Below are 26,246 nucleotides of genomic sequence, written 5' to 3'. Positions count from 1 at the left end.
GCCAGTGCCAACTATTAAGCTTTAAAGGTTTTATAATGCTTTAGTCTCTGTTATGATTGTCCCCTCCACCCCTGGCAAAGCTCTCTTTTTCAAGATTTCCTGTGTTTTTCTTGTTTCTTTTTCCAACTGAATTTTTTAACAAATTTGTGCTTACAGCCGTGTTCTTAATCAGAGATGTTTATCAGAAGCGCCTTTAGAGTTGAAGAAGAAAAGACATACTTGACCCCCACCCAGACATAGTGAATTCTGGACGTTGGGGACATTTGAATTCACATAGTGAATTCTGGACACTGGGGACAATTCTAGATATTTAAAACAATCTCTACAGTTGATTCTGATAATCCCATTTTTAAAAGAGGTCTATAAAGCATCATAGCCAGGTTTTAATTCCAGACTACTTTATGATTTGTTTTCCCTTATGTATTCTGGCCTATAGTTAATGACTACAGCAACTACTGTAAGCCAGAAATTTCTCTAGTCCTCTTTCACTCCTTCCTCTTCCTTAATTCTATTTTCAGTTAGTCACCAAACTGAAATTTTACCTCAGAAATATCTGGCTGTAAATCTCCAATGCCACTGTCTCTTACCATTGTTCTTATGGACTGTTAAGCGATCTCTTAATACTGCAGTCTATCATTCGCACTGCCTATACAGTTATTGTTCCCTCAAAACAAGGTTAATCATGCCACTCCTTTGCTAGCCTTTGTTGGCTCTTAGGATAAATTCAACCACCTTACCATGGTACTTAGGCCTTTTACTCTCAGGTCCCAGCCTTCATCTTGGTCATGACATCCCTATCATTCCTTTATCTCTGTCCTTCCCCATACTGAATATTCCCGCATACAGAATTTCTCACTAGTGGATGGACACCAGATCTAGTATCTCTGCATATTTACACTTACTGTTTCTTTCACTTAGAAGACCACCTCCCACCCCGAACTTCTTTGCCTGGTAAGCTCTCAGTATTTGAGATGCAGTTCAAATAACATCTCTTTGATAAAGCCTTTTCTAGTCTCTCAGTGAGAATTAGTTGCCTCATCCTCTTTATTCTCACAAAACTTTATTATTTGTATCTTTATAATGTGATTTATATGAGTCGCTCATCTCCCAGGCATTTCACACTTTCGATATCAACCAGAATGTGAGCTTTTCATGTTTTTCCAGCCTCTAGCATAGCGCGTAGCATATAGCAAGCACCACTCAAATGTTTGTTCAATGAATGAAAACAAATAAAGCTTCATTAGGCTGTAGTGATGAAAACAGAAACAAGATATAACAGTGGCCAGCTTGTTATACTGTTGAGATCTCTCGTTTGTTTTTCTTTGTAGTCAGCCTTCCTAGACTTCATTCTCTGTACATAGCAATTCCTTACTCTTTGAGGAACCATCTACAATACCCATAGTAGTAAGTTAGATAGCCATCCAATTCTATCTCTGTATCTACCTATTTAAGAAGTTCTGTCTTTGTCCTAAAAACAGATGCTGCTTTACAGAAGAAAGTGCAACAATTTAGTCCATATTGGTGGCATAATTAGTCTGTGGGATGGGTAAATAGGTGTAGAATTTCAGAGTTAATTATTCACTAAAATTGGAAAAGATCTGCTTGATCATTAAATTCTTTCACAATTATGTACATGATGAAGTACTAATACAGATGATGATCTTGGGTAGAAGACTAAGTGCTGTTGGGAGTTAAATTATTTTATAACTATAGCAATTATTTTATCTGAAGTTTTCCCCCTCAACTGTATGATTATGTTATAATCTCTGAAATGATCAAGTATGATAACATGAAAAAGGGAAGGAATCATATTTTAAAAATAATTTAAGCACAATTTCTTAGTAAGAAGGTATCAAATACTTGGAGTAATCCAGTTTAAAATTTCTAGGAAATCTTTTTTTTTTTAAGAAGAATCAGTTTAGAAGTACAGATTAAATTGAATAATTTTAATTTGTATATCTGAATTACCAAATAACATTAAATAATTTTAAATATATATTTTAATATAAAATTAAAGTTTTTATTATTGAGTTTTATTGAAATAGAGAAATATATTTATGAATTTGAGATACCTATGTCAGTCTTTCATTTACCAACTATTTTGTTAATTATTGATTTCCATATAACTTCACCATTGAGAATGTCACATATTTCCTGAAGTATATAACGAGCCCTTCATAATAAAAACATATTTTAAAATGTTTTTAGAAGACATTAAAATCAAGGTTTTCACTGCCACCCCTTTTCTTCTTTTTTCCAACCTTTTGATGATGATAAGATGTATTTTGTTATAAGTTACTTCCTTGTACAATCAAGTAAAAGACAACTTTGGGTTGTATGTGGCTCCAGCTTGAAATTGCATATACATATTCTTATAAAAATTTTTGAATTATGATTCTAAAATTACTCAGGGGAATGACTGGAGTTTTTATATAGTAGCTAATCACTTTCATTACATATATTCTGCTTTTTCTGTTGATTAGACATATTTCCACAATTTAAATTAATGAATTTTATTACTTTAAATTATATTTTTCCACAGGTTTCTTTTCTAAAATCCAGGCAATGTAAATTACATATCCTTATGAAACCATTGTTTGGGAAACCAGTGTGGCATCTGCAATCCCAATATTTCAAAATATTATTGGAACCAAAAATTGAACCATGCTTTGCAGTATATTGTTTGAAGTATTTAAGCAAAGGATGTATTCTTAATTATTCAAGTTACAGTGTACCACTTAACTTTATTTCAAGCGAGGTATATTTTGGGAGAATTCTTTATGAAAATCAAGATAACTTGAATCTAGCACTTTTTCCTTATCTTTTCAAAATTAAATATTTTTAACAGTAATGCTAATGATTAGGTAAAGTGTCAGTAACAGATTGTTAAAATATTAATATTCAATACTTTACACATAGAAATGTCAGTGAATTCCATTTTTTAGTTCCACATACTTAAAAAGATTATTTATTTAATGACCACCATTATAGAACAATGCATTAACTTTTTTGTATGTGACTTGGGATAGAAGTCTTAGATACTAAGTGCATTCATACTTATATTTTAATCTATGTTTTTCTTCTGGAACATTATTAGTAAATTTTGAGATTATAGAACTGTTGACCCAGTCATACATGTACAGAGCTTGGCCTCTGAGTTAATTAAATATGAGTTAATAATATATTATAAGGAAATTATTGTCCTTATTACAGTTATTAGGTAGTTACTCAAATTATAGCTTGAAAGGAATGCAGACCATGGAAAACTCAGGATTAAATTATGCATTTGAACCTTAGGCCAGTTTTTACTGTAGAGACAGTTTGCTGCTAAAAGAGAAATTGTATGTCATTGAAATTAAATGCTTTTCTGGGGATGGAAGATTCCAGTTTTTAATGAAATTACTGAGTGTGGTGTAGTGAAATGATTAAAATCTGTATTCCGGGAATGTGGCAGGGAAAAAAAATCAATAAGTGCTAGCACAGCTTTGCTGCTCAATGTGAATCCTGAGAATGAAATAAACTACTACAAAAATAATAATTAAAAACATATCAGCACATTAATTTATTTAGCATCAGTCTCCTGAGACATCATCTTCACTAATTTTTAGCATACATTTTACTCTGTAATGAGCAGCCTTCTTTTCAGATATCCCTATTAGACAGGCAGTATTTCTGCCCTTCCCCCAGTGCTCCTGCATTGCAATCATTGTACTTGCACTTATTATGTTACAAATGACCGAGGTAAGGCTGACATTCTCAGTGCATGCAAAAAGACCGAGTCTGCCAAGCTTTTTTTTTTCCTAATGAAGCAGCTTTGTGAAATCTCCCCATGTGTTAATACTAATGAAGATCCTCCAGCACAATTAAAATCACAGCCAGTGGCTGAAGAGGAAACATAAAACAATAGCATCTTTTAAGATACATTTATCCACATATGTATAAAATATACATAGATGATCAGATTATTCTCCGATAGCTTAATTTTTACTTACTCTTCATCCTGAAAATTAAATTATGCAATTTTTAATTATATGAACTTTGAGACTTTCTTGTGTTCTGGAGGGAAAAAACGGTACCTCAACGAACTTCTAAAAAAAAAAATATGTATCTTCTTGGCTAATAAAGTGTTATCAAGATTAAGGCTTTTAAAAAAATTGTTTTTAGGAATCTATAGGGTGGGGTGCGGGAGGGAATGGGGCGTATTGTATCTTTAGTTTAACTTGATTGGTTGCAGGATTTGGGAATTGGGGTTGGGGGAGTGGAAGGGTAAAAACAAAGTTGGAAGAGATTCTGGGGGTAGACACATAGCATATGACTGCATATGTAGTTTAAAGGAGCAAAGGGCTACCAGTCTTACTCATAAGTTCAGTGCCTACAATTTGCTATGCATTTTTCTAACCTCTCAGAAACTGGAAAAAAAGCTATCGAGATTACCTTTTACAGTGTGTGCATATAACTTTAAAACGACTATTTTAACGTCTTTTATTTAAATTTTATTTTAACTTAGTGCATAAACATTACAGCCAGTTTAACTTGTCCGTGGAAAGGCAGTAGAATTTTACCCCGGGACCATCTTGCATCCTGCTTTTTTTGAGTTTTAACATCCGCAAAATCTCGGCATATTAATTTAGTTGGGTTGTAGAATTCTGAGTTTAGGAACAAAAAAAGTTTAGGTGGAGATGGTTGACCTATGCTCCCTACTCTGTAGCTTTTGTTTTTTAAAAACTAAGTTTTAAATCCCGTTTTCTCTCCTGTCTTCTTTAAAAGCAAAACAAAACATTTTAAGTTTCTTAACTTTTTCCTGGGACAAGGAACGGTGCAAACTCAAAGCTACAGTATTCTTGGAAAGAAGAAGCGACCCCCTCCCTTGGCTCCTTTAGGAGCTGATAGGTCATTTATTATTGGAACTGAAATGGTATAAACAATTCTCTCTCTTTTTTTCCCTTGTTAACAGCAACTTTCATTGTTAGAGAGAGGAGAGAGAGAGAAGCCTTGTTGGTTGACGTCACTTGGTTCATGAAGCCTTCGCCTAGAAGTGAAGCTGCTGAACAAACCTTGAGAAGAATCATCTCCTGCTTCAATCTGCTGCTGGATAGGAACTAATCAGAGAGAGGCGGAAGACGGAGAAGGAGGGAGTCGAAGGCTTTCCCGATCACAAATCTCACCTCCACTACAACTCTCTTTATACTTTTCTTGCAGAAATAATAATAGAAATAAGGAGGTGGTGGGGTTTCCAAAAATCTTAACCTTCAACCATCTGGGGAAAAGGCAAAAATCTCATCTACCGCAACTCTCAGTTCGAAAGTAAAGGTGAGTTTAAAATCCTCGGGCGTGAGGGGTGCGGGTGAGGATGTAAATTCCCAGTGTTACAAAGCCGGTGGAAACAGCAGCGGAGAAACTGCGCTCGGGCAAGCGGGGGACTCTGGAGTTGCTGCGTGGAGGCGCTCGCCCCGCCGCCCTCTAGCCCTCCGCCGCTGTTTACCCTCGCCGGTCGGTGCGGCTCTTTGTTGTGGTGGCCGGAAGGCTGGGGTGGTTCTCGGGGTCCCGAGTGGAGTTTGGGGGAGGAGGACACGGAGATGTGCCGTCCTGGGTGGGAGGTGGGGGGTGCAGCCTCAGGAGAACGTAAACTTTATTCCTAGAAGCCGGTGCGGGACTTCGCTGGAGTAGGGCCGCGGGCTGTGCTCCCGGCCGGGCAGGCGCTGCCGCCGCGAGTCCGCCGCCTTTGTGCCGGCCGCCCTGGCTTCGCGTCTCCTTCCTCTTCCCCTTCGGCTTCCAGCGCTCAGGTCGCCGCCAACAGTTTTGCTTCTTAAAAAACAACCTCTGTCAGCGTTGCGATGGCCGTTCCTACCCCGGAATATCCGCTGCTCCCCCACTCCCTGCTGGGGTAGTTTCTGGATCACCCCCCACCCCCGTCCGCCTCCTGCTGCCCTTTTTTGCCTCCGCCCCCTCTTCCCTGTCGGACTGACGAGCTGCGTCTGCCACCCCCACTCCCCGGCTTGGGCCTTAGCTCTCCGGTGTGTAGCTGGAGGCTCTGAGTTTACTGAAGATGAGGGGGGGTGGGGGTGGGGAAGGTGGGATTGGGAAAAGATCTGGATACCTGGGAAGGTCTATGTCAGCACGCAGAAGGTTTGAGGAGCATTGCTTCTCATACAGTAAGGTCTGTGCCTTGGTCTCATGTTTTAGCAGTTCTTCCCCGGGAACGACCGCCAGCTCCCAACTCCTCTGCTTCCCTCTTAATCTTCTTGTCGCTACCCCTCCCCCCCGCCGCCGTTCTCTTTCGCGGCTCCCTCCCCTTTAAGTAGTTTCACGAACCCCAGAATTGGGATTTGGGAAGGGGAAGGAAGTGTTTGAAGAGTCAGAGCTGGCTCTGTTGTTTGGGAGATTTTCTCTTCTTTTCTTTCTCCCTGTGTATTTATCTTTTGTCTGTTGCTTCCTTATAAAGAGGGAAGCAGCTGCAGTCCTTGGCCGAGTTGTTGAAATTTATCCCTTTGTGTATATTACAATATCCTCCATTTTTTTTCCTGCCCTCTAAACAACAAGCGTTTCGCCATCTTGGGCAATTTTATTCCCAAGTCTCTCTCTTTTTTATTTTTGAGGAAAGGAAAGAAGCATTAGGAAGTGTGTCTGGATAAGGCTCAAAGTTTAGGGAATGTTCAGGGGGGCCAGTGACGTCATGTAAACTTTATGAAGAAATTTTCCCAAGAGTAAATTTTTTGCTTAATTTTTCTCCTGTTTTATAGGATTGTGTAACTTACAGGTTACTGATAAGTTGTGTGGCTTATTTTTGTGTTTTGCTCTCAAAATGAGTATACGAAGTCTGCGTATTGTATGTTTTGGTAACAGGTGGAAGATTATGTGCAAAAAAATGGTAAAAAACTTTTGTGCGTCATTTGTTATTTATCTAGTTTTTGTGTACTTTTTTTTTTAATTTAAAGGTTTCAACTGTTATCTGTAGTCAGTATATTCCCTTTCTTATTTGCTCCACTCTCCCCTATGGATTTTTTGAAAATTAACTTGGTTAATATTTATGTATGGTTATTTTAGATTATCTGGCTCCCCATTTACAATAGAATATTCTGGGGTTTTCTTTTTCTATTATTTATTTACATTTTGAAAAGAAATGACTATGGAAAATACCTTAAGGTAATGGATACTTTAAAATTTAGTAGCAGATATTAAGTCAAACAATTGTTGAGTATTTAAGAGGCAGAATTGATTTTAAAAGTTATTTTATAATCCCTAGCTATAAACTTTGTCAGCCATTATGAACAGATAAACAAAAACTAGCACTGTTTTAATTTGCTTGTCTAACATAGTTTTTCGCCTCACAAAAGTTGGTTTGGTCACATGACCAAACTTAATGATACACTGACTAGTATATAAATAAGAGGCACTGTAAATTGAATGGGAAAGTGGAATTCTGTCTCCTGTAGTCATTTTCAGTCAGCATATTTACATCTCTTCTAACAAGGACATGAAACTGTCTGTATTTAATTTGCATTCTCTTTGTCTTCTGGGTTGAGGGAAAAACACTGACTACAATTAACTTAAAAAAAGCTAATAGAAACAATTCTGAATACATTGAAAAGGTTTGTCTAACACACAGAAATTTATGTTCTATATGATATGTTTTTATTTCTGTAGCAGTCTTCTTTGGTGTTGTCTATTTATCCAGGAATTTGCTTCATGTAATATGCTATATAGAAAGCTTGACTGAGTTGAATGTCTGCCATTTATGTGAATTGTAGGTAGGTGAAAAATGTTTAAATAGTTAAAAGCACATAGAACAGATGGTTCTAAATTATACATGCAACAAAGGACTAGAAGATTTGGCAGATTATAAATGGCAAGCAACAGAGGATAAGCAGTTTAAGAAAATGGTAGTTAAGTACATTTGATGTCTCACACCTATTGTAAACACTGTACATATTATTGTCACTCTGCTGCATAATCAGTAATTTGGACAACATTAAGACACTCGTATGGTTCGGATAGAAAAAAGTAATTTTTACAAGTATTTGAAACAAGTGGTTGAATTTAAAATTATTTTAAGCCTACGATGATAATGAAGAGTCTTTTTTTTTTTTTTTTTAGGAAATCAGATTGTATGCTTTAAAAATACAAAGTTATTTATGAGAACTTAATATTGTGTTCTTATAATGGTTGGAGAGAAATAGGAATGGGTACATATTTTAAAATCCAGATAATAGTAGCTTCACTGTTCTCACATGTTAAACTAGTGCCGAATTGTAGTACAATTTACTCTTACAAACACTAATGAAAAAATAACTTCTAAACTCTTCAGTCTTGGAAATGCATTTATTGGAATACTGCTGGCATCATTTATGAAATACTTATTAAATGAAGGAAGGATATATTTTAGTTTTAATTTTTGAGTTTTGTACATTATGATACTGATTTTACTTGAATATTGTTTATTTAGAATTTTTAGAATAGATGGATTCTTATACAGTTTTTTTCTTTCTAGAAGAGTCTCTGAATAATTATATTTAGCATTTTCAAAAAATTTGGAATAGCTTAAAGTATTCAACTTGGTAGAAATTTGTTTTTATTTTTTATAAGCCATTCATTTAAAATGCACATAAGACTGTAATGGAAACCTTAGAATTTTAATTCTGTTGCCCTTTCTCCCATTTCTTTGTTTGCATGTTTATTATAGAACTGCAGTGTAAAGGAGCAGATGTTTTGCCAAACATCCTGATGTGTTGCTTTTTCTTATGGGAGTGCATAACTGTTCCTTCTGATGCATCAACTTGACAGCTGGTTGATTTCATGGAGCTGCTAAGAAGCCATTAGTGGTGTCATTGAATTGAAACAGAACAGTCATTCCCAGCTTGAACTGCAATTGTTAATGTCTTTGTTGCTACTTTTGTGTTACTATACAAGATGTAGGATATCACAGTTGCATGAAAGTTCAGGATTTCTGTCTTATTTCCTTGAATTAGTGAAAGTATATTTTGGAACTTGATTACTTTTAGGTTTAAAGGTTTCTCAGAGAAGGGATTTTAAGTTGTAGTTTCTGAGTAGAACTACCAAAAGAAGAAATATGATTTAGCACAAAGTAATATGGTGATTTTGACCCTTAAGAGGAATTATGTCATCAAGTTTTAGTGATTATTAATATACTTGATTTCCTGGGGGATTAATTAAGTTACCTAGTTAGGTATTTTAAGAGTTTTTTGGTTACATAAAATTAAGTATTTTGTACCATGAAGTTTTAAAAATACTGTTGCCTTATTTAATAAATGTTAATCCATTTGGCTGTTTCTTTAAACTTTTGTTGTAGGAACTAATCAGAAAAGAAAAGAAATAATTATTGGGGAAAGAGGCAGTTTTGTATTTAATTTTTCTTTATAATGAGGTTAAAATGTTATTTAAAAATTCATACAAACTATGATCTAAAATATCTTACTAGTAGACATTTAATGATTTTTAAAAATTGAAATTATATTTTTATTGTTATAGCTTTTATTGATAGTTTCAGCTATCATACTAAAATGTGTGATACTAAATATGTGATACTAAAATGGTGTCATACTAAATATGTGATACTAAAATGGTGTCATCCCATTGGTGCCTACATATATTCTACTTTTTCTGATTATTTGCATGGTGTTTTTTGGTGGTAGAGGAAATGGGAGGGAGAAAAGAGGAAGAATGAAAAGTGATAATCCCAACACAGAAAAACCCATTAAAAAAAATTCATGTAAATAAGATTTAAGGATATAATATAGTTTATTTATTACTGTGTTAAGAGAATTTTTCTAGTCCCAATATTTATTGACTTTTAATTTGTACGTCTTTAGGTGTATTAGGCATTTAAATAATTCTTCAAAGAGCATAAAATTTGTAACACTTAAAATAATTTGCCATTACAAAAATAAATACTTAAAATATGAAATTGATTAGAATATATAATTTGCTCAAAACTTCCTCTACAATATAAATTTTTAACACTTATGCCATTGATTCCAGAATTATGATTTCCTGAAATCATAAGTTTATAGAGACCCTTTCCTTTTAAATAGGTTATACATTACTGACTAAAGCTAAGATTTATATTCAGACATTATGCTTTCTCAACCCTTTTTACATAGTAGCCATACAACTCCTTAAAAAGAAAATCATTCTGTTACCTTTGACTATGACTCAATATTTAAGAAATGTATTTACTCATAACATATTTTTGTTGAGGTAGATATTCATATAAATCAAATTATGGAACATTGAATTGTGTATGAAATGTGAACTTTTTTTTAAAGGACTCCTGATGCTTAGTTTATTTTTAGAGATAATATAGTCTTAATTGTACTACACATAAACATGCTGTAGTTTAAGTAGGAATTTTCAGGCATCAGATTTCTTAAAGGAAGGTAATTCTCAATAGAAAGGTCATTTTAAAAGTTCAAACTTTGATTTACAGGTTTTTCTGTTGACCGTGTTAAGTATGAAATTATGGGTAATAAATATATTTAATTCATTTTCAACTGCATATTGAGTTATAAAATATTGGCCACATCTTTATTGAAAACAGGAAAAGTAAATGAATATATATGACTTTTAAATGTATTTTGAGTGCTGTTTGATTTGTGGCAGTCATAATAGAGTTTGAAATGTAAAATATTTAAACGTATGGATATTTACAGTTAAACATTGAGTTTTTAACATTAATAGGGTTTTATAAGAATATGAGGTGAAAATATAGTTTTTATTCCGCATACTTAAATTTTTACTATATAAGGTAAGAGTATTTCAATTTGTTTTAAAAGATAATGCTTTAAAAATAGTTTTTATAATTTATAAAATTCAACTTGTACTTTGGCTTTTGAATGTCTTTCATTCAAATAAAAACTATTGCATATTGGGGACAATAATAATGACGGCAACATAGATAAGAACCTTTACTAATTTTGTGTTGTGCACATGTGTGCATGGTATATAAGAAAAAGGAGCGTTTGGTTTGAAGATAATTCTTGCATTGGTACTTCAGCTATGTGTAGACATAATTGTGTGTTTTTTCCTGTTTTCTCCTCTTAACACTTTTCCACAAACATGCACTCATTAATCAAAGACGGTGCACTCCTGCTGAGGGCAGAGAGGTTCATCAAATTGGCAGTCAGTTTGGTGTAAAGAACGGTGTACTGAAGCTCTTAACTCGCTAGGACATAAATAAATCTAAGGTCTTTGTATGCAAACCCTAGGGGTTAATACTGTATAATTCAGTGTCCTGTCTTTGTTTTTATGATTGATGTTTTTAAATGTTTCAAGCTTGGTGAAAGTCTTCTAGTAGGTCAGGTCTGACAATCTGATTGGCTGTAGTAAGAAAGCATTAGGTTGTCAGAAGGACTTTGAGTATGCTGCAGAGATTTTGATTTTTTTTCCTACGAGATCATTGTCATATTGCCTGAGCTGTTACAGGAATGTACCAATGATTGACATTGCCTGCTGTGATAATGGACCTAGTGCATGAAATGCCAATAGTTCGGTCCTATTTGTTCAGAAGCTTACTGCTATTTGTATCCTTAACAGAGCTAACATGTAGAACAAGCAAAACTACTGGGATTTCTCTGTAAAAATAGTGCTGGGATTTGGCCTTAACATGAATTGGTTGCATATTCATAATTTAAGAACAGCTGGTTACAGCAAGCACATAGTCATTTGCAAGCTATTATAAACCATTCCACTCACATGGAGCCTGTGCTTGGTGATTTTTTTTTTTTTTTTTTATTGATCTACCTGCATTTAAAATCTGGTCACTGCTGCTGCAGAAGCTCTTCATTTTAGCTGTGTTTGCAACACAGAACAGGTTCAATTTTAAATATTTAAACTTAATGCTGAATAAAATGAAGAAGCTTTGAAGGAAACAAGTGTAAAAGGTCATGTCTTACCTGTCATATAGTTATTCACTGCCAGAATCAACCAAACAAACCTAGATTATACACCTATTGTAATTTTTGGAATATGTGTTTTGTGATTTTGTCCATAGATCAATAACAGAATTATCCTTGATTTGAAAATATTGGTAATAATATTTTACTAGTTATACATAGTTTTGGGAAACAACATTAACAGTAGATTGTGATTAATTAGTCTAAAACAATGTCATCTAATATGTAGAAAAGTAGTATAATACTTTTAGCTTATGAGTGGTGGTGTAAAGCAAGACAGAAGAGAAAATTGGCATGACTTTATAACTGGATTAGAATAATGCTAATCCTAAAACTATAGAGTTACTCTAGTTTTTTAGAAGGAATCTAATAAGGAGTCTCTTTTGCTTTTTGAGTCACTTCTGGAATATTAAGCACAGGTATGCTCTTACAGTATTTAGGTGATATTGGTAAGTTAGGCCAGCTATAATAGTTTCCTGCATGTTGTCAGTAATAACTGTAAGGAAAGAGGAGAACACCTTTGTATCTCAAGCTTTTAGTGAGAAGGGTGGGAGGAGAAAATGTTAAATGCTATTTCAGCTCTCCTTTTAGGAATCACAGGGAGCTGTGCTTTGATTTGTGTATATTAAAATAAGTGAATACCTGAGTGATTTACAATGATGCGTTTCCACACATGGTGTTAGGCTCACATGTGCATGTATGTGTTTGTCCCCACACTAAATGATGAAGTAGCTCTCAGCACTTCAAGGTTGAGTACCAGTCCTAAGAGTGCATTTTACTCTTTCTTGGCTTCACAAATGTCTGGATAGGTTCGTAATATAACAGAATATATGGCCAAATTTAATCTAGCTGATAGTAGGCTGTACTTTTTTTTAAACAATAAATCCAAAGGTTATTAAAGGATGATGCATTATGTTTTAGTTTTGAGTTGCATAGGATCATAACTATAATTAGTTAACTTTCCATTATTTGAGATTATATCAGGCATTTTGTAAGTTATTTTATGTCTTCTTCACTCCCTTTTGACTATTGTCCTTTCATTTATTTCTCTGCTCTTTAGCATCTCATCACAGAATAAAGGAAGGAAAATTCAAACAAATCTGGTTTTCCCTGCCTTCCCCACTTCTTGATGAAGAGGGGTTCTTAGTTTTTGACTAAAATGAAGGTTTGGGATTTTATTTGTCTGCCTTTTCTGGTTCTCATTACATAATTATATTTAGAAAAGAAGGGTGAGTTAATGGACTGAATTTTTATTTTTACTTTTTATTTTTTTGGAGACAGGGTCTCACTCTGTTGTCCAGGCTAGAGTGCAGTGGCACGATCCCAGTTTACTGCAGCCTCAACCTCCTGAGCTCAAGTGATCCCCACCACCTCAGTCCCCCAAGTAGCTGGGACTACAGGCTTATGCCGCCATGCCTGGCTAATTTTTGTATTTTTGTAGAGATGGGGTTAGCATGTTTCCCAGGTTACTCTTGAACTCCTGGACTCAAACAATCTGCGCACCTTGGCCTCTCAAAGTGCTGGGATTATAGGCATGAGCCACCACGCCTGGCCTGACTGAATTTTTCTATACTGTATTAGTAACCCAGCAAAACAAAAATTTAGACGTTGTTTGAAAAAGTGACTCAGTGACATCCACCACAGGAGAACTGCACATATTTGATACACTTGTATTATTCTAGTATTAATAATAGGAAAAGGAGGAGGCATCTACCTTCATTCTTTAAGCTTTTATTGAATGCTATCTCCAAGCATGCTCTGGGAGAGCTATGGATAACAATTTATGGAAGTTCATAGTAGGAGAGAGATGACTTCTCATTGGAATAATTAGAAAAGGCCCTTCGATTTAGGCAGCATTGAACTAGATCAAGAACAATTAAATTTTGAATATTCACAGATCAGGAAGAAAAGATCCAAGAAAAGAAGGACTGCATAAGCCTATTACAGAACAAATATAGAGCTAGAGCTCTATATTAGAGCCAGTCCATTTGACATCTGGGATGGTTCTGCCTTTTCAAGGTCACCCCAACCCATACCTCTTCCACTAGAAGGAAAAGAAAATGTCATGGGATCCTTCCTTTCCTCCATTGCTTTCAAAATTGACTGCTTGGCTTTTTCTGGAGAAGATGGGTTAATCAGTTTCAAATCCTCCACTTCAATGATAGGCTTATTTGTGGAGGCCGGGTTAAATCTGACAAAACTGCCCTTTCTGGTTAGAGGTATTCAAATCTTCTGTTTTGAGATTAACCAGAACCCCTCCCTTTTCCTTGGTTCTTTTCTTATGCTTTTGTGAACAGTTTTTCTGGAAACCTAATGCATGATCCCCCCTGCTAAGAACATTGAGTAGACAGCAGAGGGTGATATATGTGTATCCCTTTTCTCTGGCTCTGGCTCCAAAAACACTTTTACTTCTTTTAGTTCCTTCGGATGAATGCAGAAGACAAGCAGACTGCTGGACTGCCAGTAACAGGCATATCCATAAGGACAAAAAGGAGGGCCAGGCGCGGTGGCTCATGCCTGTAATCCCAGCACTTTGGGAGGCCGAGACAGGCAGATCACTTGAGGCCAGGAGTTTGAGACCAGCCTGGCCAACATGGTGAAACCCTGTCTCTACTAAAAATATAAAAATTATTTTTTTTTGAGGTGGAGGTTGCAGTGAGCTGAGATAGTACCACTGCACTCCAGCTTGGGTGACAGAGTGAGACTCCGTCTCAAAAAAAAAAAAAAAAAAAAAAAAAAGAAATCCCACTAAAAAAGTATGAAAAAGGAAAGATTTAAAAAATTTTTAAAACACAAATGTATGAAAGATCTTTTACATAATGTCTTGGCCAAGGACAATAAATTTTAGTAGTTAGTCTTTTCCTAACTTCATTATTACTACATCATAATAATAATGAAATTTATTATTATTGCATATTAATGAAATGTGTTTTATTTGCAGTATTGTGATGAACATTTACTTGCAAGAGATTTGTCATAAGAAAACCTTAAAACTTTTAAGTAACCATTTTTATCTTGTACAAGGATAAGTTTTGTGGTAAATTAAAGATGGAAAACAGTGGAAATAAAAGGTTATCTAGTGTCTAAGTTTAGTTCAAAGCCATACTTACTATCTTTTCTGGTTTCTATGATGACATGGTTGTTGAAACATGCTTCTGATCTTTGGGTAATGTATTACTGTTAACATAAACCATTGTAATGACATAGGAAGCACCAAAACCTATCTTCAACATTTGAAAAAATCAGGAGCCGTGTATAAGTAACAAAATGACCTTTTCTTCGTTTCTGGGTTGTTAGTGCAGCATGCTGAAAAAAACAGGCTCTGCAAGACAACATTAACTGACAGAGGTGTGGGTCAAATCTCTTTATTTTAAAAGAGGGGTTACTTTGGAGCCAAAGTTAAGTGTTCTTAGGGTTTGGGCAGAAACAACAAAAAAGGACACAATTTTAAATAAGGTTTCTAAATGCAATGAGAGTGGAGCATTGTTATGTAATCAAGTCCTTTTGGAACATATCAAGATTTTGTCCATAGTAGTGTAAGTATTTTAGCATTAAATTTCTCTGCCTTGTCATTAATATTTTTTGCAGCTTGTTGGGAAAATAACTCTTATCTGTAATCATGCCTTGGGGATTTGAAGTAAAAAGTTGAAGGGTTAGGGAAGGGCAGTGTGAATAGTAAACACTTGGTCCAGGAAGAGAACATGTAATAACTTTAGACAGTTAGATAAAAGCTCTCTTTGCCCTTCCCGCTGCAGAAAGCCTGTTTGTAGGTATACTTGCCAAAACTCACAAAAGAGAAGAATTGTTTTAAAGAACGTGAAAATGTTTTCGTACTGTGTGTGAAATGGGAAGGTAGGAATAAGGCATGCCCGGGAAGAAAAGCTAAATTGAATGTGACCAGAAGTTTACTGTTTTTAAATTTTTATTATTATTAATTTTTTAGAGACAGGGTCTTGCTCTGTTGCCCAGACTGGACTGAACTGGGCACAAGAGATCCTCCCGTCTTAGCCTCCTGAGTAGCTGGGACTACAGGCATGCACCACTGGTCCCAGCTGTTTTTTTTATAATGAAGTGTTCTATGACATAGTACCTTGAATTTGACCTTTTGCATTTTAATATGAGCCACCTTTTGTGAAATAGATTATTTTTGCAAATATTTCATTTGTTCCAAGTAGCATTTAATATATTGCAGGTACCAACTAAATTAATTACATGTACATGGGTAAAAATACATGTTTGTTTCTATATTTATAATGTCAGCACTTTAAAAGTGAGCTAAAAATAATCCTACAGCTACCCATGGAAATAAATAAAAATCACTTATCAAGCCAGGCGCAGTGCCTCACACCTGTAATCCCAGCACTTTGGGAGGCCAAAATGGGAGGATCACTTGAGGCTAGGTGTTTAAGATCAGCCTGGTCAACATAGCAAGATCTTGGTCTCTACACAAAATTAAGAAAAAAAGATCAGCTGGGTATGGTGGCATGCACCCATAGTCCTGGCTACTTGGGAGGCTGAAGTGGAAGGATTGCTCGAACCCAGGAGCTCGAGGCTGCATTGAGCTATTATTGCACTCCAGCCTGTGTAACAGAGTGAGATCCTGTCTCTGTCTCTCTCTCTTCCTCTCTCCCACGCACGCACATACTCCAGCCTAGGTAACAGAGTGTGATCCTGTCTCTCTCTCTCTCCTAGCGCACACACACACAAAATATATTAACTTGTCAGTTCTTTAGATTTAACATTAATTTTCCTACTTTTAAGCTGAAAAATGCCCTCCTCACCAAACTTTTTATAGTTATTTCTCATATTTTTAATTTTTTGACATTTAATGATTCTGCATTCCTGTCTGCTAGTAAAACTGTCCTTTTATGCCTGTGTTAAGGCCCAACTTCCCATCAACATTTATCTATACCGTATTTTCATATTATATTGTATTCTCTAAAATTTCTATTATAAGGAATGTTGAGCTAGATAACTAAAGGTCAGTTTTTTAAAGCATTGTCATGTTTTGGTTGTAATTTTGTTTCAACCTCTTGTGACAGGAATCTTTCGAAAAAATACTAATTTTATTAAATATATTGAGAGTATTTAAACTATGCTTCTTTGATAAGGCAGGCTTATCATACTGGTAAGTAATTCTATTACATTTTAGATGCCTAAATTAAAACTATTTGAGTATCAAAATATTGTACTCTACAAAATATTGTACTCTACAATTATTAATGTGTCAATTAAAAATAGCTGGGCATGATGATTCACACCTGTAATCCCAGCTACTCGGGAGGCTGAGGTGGGAACATCGCTGGAGGCCAGGAGTGTGAGACCAGCCAGAGCAACATAGTAAGACTCCTACCTCTAAAAATAAAATAAAATATAAAATACATATATAAGAAAGGGAAAAAAACTATTTGAGAATATAACTTGGAGTTAAAAAAAATAAATTCCCATATCATATTTGTGTCATTTGCCTCTTTATGTTAAAAGGGTATATGCAGCTGTACAACTTGCCAGTTACTTATTCCTTCTTACAGTTAATCATATTCATTGTCCTTTGACTTTTCTTCTTTAAAATTAAAAGTGTATTTCTTCACTATAAAATATTAATAAAAGTTTTAAAAAATACAGAAAAGCATTAAGATAAAAATTTCAAATGTTCAAAGTTCTATTATTCACAGGCTACTATATGCATTATTAGTTTGTTTTATGTTGAAATGAAATATTTACTGAAATGAAAGTGTTCATTAATGAAACAGCAGGTTAATGTCATGAACCTATTCCTGCAAAAGATGAAAATGACAGGAGTGGCCATAGAGTGAAATGCGTCTGTGGTATTACCTAAGAAAGAACTAAAATAATCCACTGGATTAAGTGACAAGGACATTAGTGACCTTGGCATTAATAGTTTTAGTGGAGTGGTTTGGATTAAAGCTATAGAAATGGAAACATGTTTAAACAGTTTTGGGGTTTTGGTTTTTTTTTTTTTTTGTAGGGAGGAGGAAAAGAAATTGGGTAGTTTCTGGGAAGGAAATATAGGAAGATGATTTTTTTTTTTTTAAAACAGGGTGAATGAAGATACAGGGGCAGAGGATATAATTCAGAGATTCTGTAAGAAATGGGAAGAAATGGGTTCCAGACCCATGTTAGACTGATTATCATGAACTAGAACGAGGGATACTCTTTCATTGTAACTAGAGGGAAAGAGAAAATGTAGGAATGTGTAATGGTGAAATTGGAGCTTGAGGAAATAAATTTCAGAGAGTCCTAGTTCCAAATATTAGCATTTCTTTTAACAGAAATGCCTCCTTACGACATTTTAAATAAAACAAGTTTTAATTTCCATTTTTAAAATGTATGTATTTTTACAAAATAGTTGTTATGTAGTTTTTGCATTCTACGTTGTTTATTAGCTCTTAATTATTTGGATTATATCATGAGCATTTTCTCTTGTCATTAAATATTTTAAAAGACTGCATAATAATTTATCCAGTCTTAAGACATTTAAGTTTTTTGTTTTTGTTTTTTTTGTTTTGAGACTGAGTCTCGCTCTGTTGCCTAGGCTGGAGTGCAGTGGTACGATCTCGGCTCACTGCACCCTCCGCCTCCTGGTTTCAAGCAATTCCCCTGCTTCAGCCTCCCAAGTAGCTGGGACAACAGGCACGTGCCACCATGCCCAGCTAATTTTTGTATTTTTATTAGACATTGGGTTTCAATATATTGACCTGGCTGGTCATGAACTTCCGTCCTGAAGCAGTCCACCCTCCTCAGCCTTCCAAAGTGTTGGGATTATAGGTGTGAGCCACAATGCCTAGCCTCACTGTATGTTGTTATATGATGGGATGAAATATCATCAAACATCCCTCAGCTTTTTTTATTCTAAGTTATTTTTGTAGGATTCATTCTTAGAGCTTGAATTGCTAGGTCAAAGAATATGAATATTTTATGGTATTCTGGAAAATATTAACTGGTTTGTATATGTGGCAAAGAGAGCCTTGATTTGTAGTGTCTACTCTTTTGCTTGTGTAAAAACTGCCACCATGTCCTGTTTCAATCCTACAACTTAATGCCACTGAACAAAGTTGAGAAATGTAGTTGTACAATCATTATATAGTATTTTCATCATAACCATACTATAGATGTAAATAACTTCCTACAGCATAAATAATAAAATGCAAAGTAATTAGAAAGTGATGTTTTGAGTTTGATGTTTATTACCCTATTATAATTTATTGACTGTAAGTTTATATAATTTAATTAATAATGATTGTTTTTAACAACTAGATTTCAAGAATTCCCGAGAATTATCAGTTGACTCTTGTGAGCCACTATGAGCAAATTCTAGCATACCAATGCTAGGTTATCTTTTTTAGTTCTCCTTTTCCTCCTTTCCTCTTCCTGTTTCTTACTCTCATTTCTGATATGTATGGTGGAATTTTTTACCCCTAGATTGTTGTTTGCAATATAGCGAGAAACATGGGTATAGAAGACTAGGGCATCATTTTTTTCATTTATGGCTCCTAGGTTTGTCTTGCTTTAAACCGAAATCTTTATGCATGATGGAGTCTAAGTGAAAGAAGTGAAGTTTAGATTCCCAACTTATTTTTTTTCCAGAAGACTCCAGTTTTCCCCAAAACATCCTACTGACTGTTGATTGAATTACTCAACTCTTATTGTTTTTAATAATTTTTCAGTTGATTTTCTAGGGTTTTCTAGATATATAATCATACACAAACAAAGATAATTTTGCCACCTTTAGTATTTGTAACTTTATTGTATAAAGAATGAAATTAAGCTGACTACTATTTGCAATGTATTGGTAACATTGGGCACTCTTATCTTTTCCTGACTTTGGAAATGATTCTAGTGTTTAAACTTTTTTTATGATATTACCTTTTGGTTTGTTATATATATTTTTAAAGATCATGTTAAGCAAGCATGCATCTCTTTTTTTTTTTTTTTTATTTTGAGACGGAGTTTCACTCCTGTCACCCAGGCTGGAGTACAATGGCACAATCTTGGCTTACGGCAACCTCCGCCTCCCAGGTTCAAGTGATTCTCCTGCCTCAGCCTCCCTAGTAGCTGGAATTATAGGCACCCACCATCACACCTGGCTAACTTTTGTATTTTTAGTAGAGGCGGGGTTTCTCCATATTGGCCAGGCTGGTCTTGAACTCCTGACCTTGTGATCCACCTGCCTCGGCCTCCCGAAGTGCTGGGATTACAGGTGTGAGCCACCGCACCCAGACTTTTTTTTTTTCTTTTGAGACAGGGTCTCATTCTGTCACCCATTCTGGAGTGCGGTGGCACAATCTAGGCTCACTGCAGCCTTGACCTCCCAGGTGCAAGTGATTCTTTAGACTTTTTAAAAATCAGGAAAGGAAGTTGAATTTTATTAAATGCTTGGGAAACTGGTAATGCTTGTTTACCTCAGTGTTGTTGAAGGGGTTTTTTTGGTTCCTTGTTTTATGATTTGTGCTACAGGTATAGATGTTGATCATTTTAAATATTTGGAATAAGGGGCAAGAAGAGCTAGGCAACAGGAAGTATAGTTTCCATATATTTTTTCCTAGAACTTTTTCTCTGAGTCTCTTGAGATCTTTGCTGTTGTTCTGTATGTGAGGGTGGGACTTTGATTTTAGCAGTTTCCCTGCTTTAAGGAGAACTTGGAACACCTGAAGATGTGAGTGGGAGGAGGGAGAGAATGACTCTCTGTAATCCTGTGGATTATGAGTTTTGTGTGATGAGTCAGAGCTTTTGTCTGCTTAGTCAGATTTGATCCTCACCTTCAAAGCTGTCTCCTCAACTCTAATGAAAGGTTGAGAAAAATAAAAACGATGAGGCCAAAAAAGTAGCTCGATTATTTTCTGCTCTGTGAACATGTGTCCCAAGATCTGTGATTCCCCCAACTTCTCTTTATAGGCCCCCCATGATTCTAAATGGCAACTATGAAAGTTATGGGTTAGGACATTTCTGAATATTCTCTTACTTACTAAATTGTGAACCTTGCCCTCTTAGGGCATATGCATATAGAATCAGTCTTATTAAAATAGTAGTGGTATTTTCCCTGGTTCCCACACTAATTTTGGTCCTTTTTGTCCTGTTTGGTGGATTTTAGGACAAGATCATGTGAATGTATGTTATTCAGATTTTAAAGGCTCTTTTCACATATCTGCAAAAATCCCCCTCAGAAGAATTAGTATCATTTTGTATACTCTTGCAATTGGAAGTTGAGAATATTTTTTCATTTTTTTTAACAGTGGGAATATTATTATTTTAATTTGTATATTCTTGATTGTTATGGATAATCGTATATTCCTAAATTTGTTAGGGAATTATATTTGTTTCTGAATTGTTTGGCAGGAATGGTTCTGGTAAGATTTTTGTAGCAATGTGATCATACAACAATTATCTTAAAGATTTTTCCTGATCACCCCCAAAAGGCTGGTCTCATGAGGTATGGCTTATTTACATAGATGTGCAAAAATATTAATTAACGACATAGGCTTCCTTGAGTTAACTTGTGCGTATCCTTGAGCCTATGCACTATGTACAACTACTAAAGCTACAAAATTAACTTTCTAACTTTTTCTAAGGAATCTGAGCTAGGACATTTAAAAATTACTGATATTTCCTCTCCTCAGGCTAGAAAGCAAGCCTGGGACATTCTACCAGATTTTACCTACTATAGTACCCCCAATTATCCCTCAGATTTCTTTCTTTCTATTTTTTTTTTTTTTTGAGAAGGAGTCTCGCTCTGTTGCCGAGGCTGGAGCGCAGTGGCGCGATCTGAGCTCACTGCAACCTCCACCTCACGGATTCACGCCATTCTCCTGCCTCAGCCTCCCGAGTAGCTGGGACTACAGGCTCCCACTACCACGCCCGGCTAATTTTTTGTATTTTTAGTAGAGATGCGGTTTCACCGTGTTAGCCAGGATGGCCTCGATCTCCTGACCTCGTGATCTGCCCGCCTCGGCCTCCCAAACTGCTGGGATTACAGGTGTGAGCCACCACGCCAGGCCCCAGATTTCTTTTTTTCTTTTTTCTTTTTTGAGACAGAGTTTCCCTCTTGTTGCCCAGGCTGGAGTGCAATGGCACAATGTCAGCTCACAGCAACCTCCACCTCCCAGGTTCAAGCAATTCTCCTGCCTCAGCCTCCTGAGTAGCTGGGATTACAGGCATGCACCACCACACCTGGCTAAATTTGTATTTTTAGTAGAGATGGGGTTTCTCCATGTTGATCAGGCTGGTCTCGAACTCCCAGCCTCAGGTAATCCGCCTGCCTCGGCCTCCCAAAGTGCTGGGATTACAGGCTTGAGCCACCACGCTCAGCAATCCCTCAGATTTCTTAAGTTTGTGGCCTGCCAGAAAGTGATCTTCCTTATCACCTAAAAGGCTGAGCCCCTGTAAGACAGGGACCAGGCTAGTTTTCCAGGGAGGGCTCGTAAAGTCAACATTAGTTCCTGAAAAGTAACTTGTACCTGTTTAAGTGAGCATTGTTCTCAAATATGACACTTTAGGTAAAACGTCAGTTGCTCAATAGGTTGAGTAGCTGGGATTACCAGCGTGTGCCAACAAGCCCAGATAATTTTTGTATTTTTAGTAGAGATGGGGTTTTGCCATGTTGGCCAGGCTGGTCCTCAAGTGATCTTCCCTCCCTGGCCTCCCAAAGTGCTAGAATTACAGGCATGAGCCACCACACCCAGTTAACAGCTATATTTTATTTATTTATTTATTTATTTATTTATGAGACAGAGTTCCACTCTTGCCACCACACCCAGTTAACAGCTATATTTTATTTATTTATTTATTTATTTTTGTGACAGAGTCTCACTCTTGTTTCCCTGGCTGGAATGCAGTGGCTCAATCTTGGCTCACTGCAACGTCTGCTTCCCGGGTTCAAGCGATTCTCCTTCAGCTTCCCGAGTAGCTGGGATAACAGGTGCCTGGCTAATTTTTGTGTTTTTAGTAGAGACAGGGCTTCACCATGTTGGCCAGGCTGGTCTCAAACTCCTGACCTTGTAATCTACCCACCTGGGCTTCCCAAAGTGTTGGGATTAGAGGTGTGAGCCACCACACCCGCCCATAATTATTTCTTGAGTTTTTGATCAGTATTTCCCCCAAGAGTAAAATTATAATGGACAGTAAAGACATTGACACATTCCCAGGGATTTCTCATAAAACATAAGTTTTCTGAAATATTTGTACTAATAACATGTTATCTATATAATCTTAACCTAGGAAAAGCTACATATCTCTTTTGATTTGACACTGTTCCCATGCAATTCTTATGGGAGTAACATATCAAGTAAACCCAATTCTTTCCAGCAGCTCTTTTTTTTATGAGGTGAAAGAATAAGTCGGCCAGGCGCAGTGGCTCACACCTGTAGTCCTAGCACTTTGGGAGGCTGAGGTGGGTGGATCACAAGATCAAGAGTTCAAGACCAGCCTGGCCAATATGGTGAAACCCTGTCTCTACTAAAAATACAAAAACGAGCTGGGCGTGGTGGCAGGCACCTGTAGTACCAGCTACTTGGGAGGCTGAGGCAGGAGAATCGCTTGAACCCGGGAGGCAGAGATTGTAGTGAGCGGAGATCGTGCCACTGCATCCAGCCTAGGTGACAGGGCGAGACTCCGTCTCAGAAAAAAAAAAAAAAAAAGAATAGGTCTGTGTGGTCTTATTGAGGCACTCTGGGAAATCTCAAAGATAGTTTAGTGTATTTAGTGTATTGTGAAAGTTTTATTTTTCTGTATTTAGGATCTGATGGGGGAATGCAAATAGAGAGTTGTTAGGGTATTTGGGGTTTGATTGAGATGGAGTCCTGGCTGCCTGAGAAACAAGCTTTGGTTACTTATTTAATCAAAGTAACAATAAACATACACATAGAAGGGAAAACCTGGCTGGAGGAGGTGGCTCACTCCTGTAATCACATCACTTTGGGAGGCCAAGGTGGGCAGATCACCTGAGGGTGTGGTGGCACATGCCTGAAATCCCAGCTACTTGGGATGCTGAGGCAGGAGAATCGCTTGAACCTGGAAGGCGAAGGTTGCAGTGAGCTGACATCGCGTCACTGCACTCCAGCCTGAGCAACGGAGCAAGACTCCACCAAAAAAAAAATTTAAAAAGGTAAGACCTTACCTGTTTCATACCTGAGGAGGAACCTATTCATTTTTGTTTCTTTAGATGATCGAGGACATAATGAACTCAACATAAGCACAGAAAATTATTCTGTTAGGATACAGAATTTCTGCTATTTAGGCACTTTACACAGAAGGTATAGAATAGCCTTTCACATTGAAGATGAAGGAATTAACTAGTATTCTAAGGAAACAAGTCCATCAATGTTGAGTGAAATTTTCTAAAATTTAAAATGTTTTGAACATTTTAAGTACTCAAATTAGCAAGAAAAAAACAATCCCATCAAAAAGTGGGCTAAGGACATGAGTAGACAATTCTCAAAAGAAGATATACAAGTGGCCAACAAACATGAAAAAATGCTTGACATCACTATTGATCAGGGAAATGCAAATCAAAACCACAATGCGATACCACCTTACTCATGCAAGAATGGCCATAATCAAAAAGCCAAAAAATAATAGATGTTGGCATGGATGCGGTGAACAGTGAACACTTCTACACTGCTGGTAGGAATGTAAACTAGTACAACCACTATGGAAAACAGTGTGGAGATTCCTTAAAGAACTAAAAGTAGAACAACCATTTGATCCAGCAATCCCACTTCTGAGTATCTACCCAGAGGAAAAGAAGTCATTATATGAAAAAGATATGAATTAATGGCATTTGCAGCAACTTGGATAAGATTGGAGACTATTATTAAAAGTGAAGTAACCCAGGAATGGAAAACCAAACATTGTATGTTCTCACTCATAAGTGGGAGCTAAGCTATGATATGAGGATACAAAGGCATAAGAATGATACAGTGGACTTTGGGGATTCAGGGGGAAAGTGTGGGAAGGGGGGCTGAGGGATAAAAGATTACAAATTGTGTGCAGTGTATACTGCTCAGGTGTTGGGTACACCAAAATCTCACAGATCACCACTCATGTAACCAAACCTCACCTGTTCCCCAATACCCTATGGAAATAAAAAATTAAAAAACACACAAAAATAAATAAATGGAGAAAAAACAAAAATAAAATGTTTGGTAGCTTCTTTTCTATGTTAGCTGTTATAAATCAAGACAAATTTACTTTCAAGGTTAGGTCCTTCATTGTCTTTTATATTCTTGAACAAACTTTAGGGCAATGCTTCTAACAGGATCTGTGGTGTCACACATTTTTATAAAAATACTAAAATTTGCTAATATGCAATATATTAATCATTGTTGTCTTCAAATGAAACAGTAAATAAGCGCTTAAAAATATTTCTGAGTCTTAATTTCCAATATGGTAAACATCAAGACTTACAACCTATGTACAATAAAAACTCTTTTGGAGTCTTCAACAAGTCCTAAGAGTGTAAAGAGGCCAGGAGACCAAAATGCACAAGAATCCCTTCTTTAGGACAATGCTACTCCTTTTCCTTGAAAATAAATGCACATACCGAGCTGTGATTCCGTGTCATTGTTGCTCCTGGTATAGTCTGTTAAAAGAAAGACTTTAGCCAAATTTATTTAAGTGTTTAATTGAGCAAAGAACAATTCACGAATCAAGCAGCCTCCCGAGCCAGAGTAGGCTCAGAGACTCCAGCGTAGCCAAGTGGTGGAAGAAGATTTATGGACAGAAAAAGGAAGTGACATACAGAAAACAGAAGTGAGGTACAGAAATAGCTGGATTGGTTACAGCTTGGTATTTGCCTTAGTTAAACACAGTTGGAACAGTTGGCCACATTTGATTTGCCAAAACTGGGTGACTGGCACAAGAGTGGGCTATGGACTGTTAGTACCTCCACTTGTTAGATATAGTTCAGAATGTACAGAGAAACCTCTAGGCTGAACTTAAAATATGTAAAGAGGCGGCTTTAGGCTAAACTTATGTAATGTAACAGATTTCAATGAATCATATTAATTGTAACTTTTAGTCGAAGTGACTAATTTCTGTTTTACCGAGAAAAGTTGGAGGTGAATAATTGAGAACTGTGTCATATACCAGCATTTTAGCAGACTAGTAGAATTCATGAGCACACACACCACTTTTTACAGCACGCATACCTCTTTTTCGCCTCTTAAAGTGGCAAAAATGGACATTTCCACTAACATGACCTAAAACAGCTTGTCATTAGTATATAAAAACAAGAAACAAAAGTGTATGTTTAGCCTGTAATCCCAGCACTTTGGGAGGCCGAGGTGGGCAGATCACCTGAGGTCAGGAGTTTGAGACCAG

The 26,246-nt window shown here is 36.3% G+C and overlaps 1 protein-coding gene and 1 long non-coding RNA gene across 9 annotated transcripts in view; one reads left to right on the top strand and one right to left on the bottom strand.

The window, feature by feature from the left end:
* The window catches only part of BAZ2B (bromodomain adjacent to zinc finger domain 2B), a 395,277-nt gene that overhangs the window by 86,995 nt on the left and 282,036 nt on the right, over positions 1-26,246 (top strand). For 5 of the 8 annotated variants that reach the window (XM_054548956.2, XM_054548959.2, XM_054548958.2 and 2 more), the window contains one exon: positions 4,955-5,310. The gene's annotated coding sequence lies outside the window, so the exon portion shown is untranslated. Of the gene's footprint in view, positions 1-4,437; positions 5,311-6,065; positions 6,158-26,246 lie in introns of those variants that run through there. The other 3 variants (XM_024243768.3, XM_054548940.2, XM_063712613.1) reach the window with 2 other exon arrangements.
* On the bottom strand, positions 3,533-8,030 carry LOC129057844 (uncharacterized). The gene is made up of 2 exons (XR_008522620.2): positions 6,098-8,030; positions 3,533-5,805 (listed from the first exon to the last, which is right to left on the bottom strand). It is a non-coding gene; the product is annotated as an uncharacterized LOC129057844 (long non-coding RNA).

This window comes from Pongo abelii, chromosome 11 (assembly GCF_028885655.2).
Source record: "Pongo abelii isolate AG06213 chromosome 11, NHGRI_mPonAbe1-v2.0_pri, whole genome shotgun sequence".
NCBI lineage: Eukaryota > Metazoa > Chordata > Mammalia > Primates > Hominidae > Pongo > Pongo abelii.
This window is presented reverse-complemented; position numbering and strand designations above follow the sequence as displayed.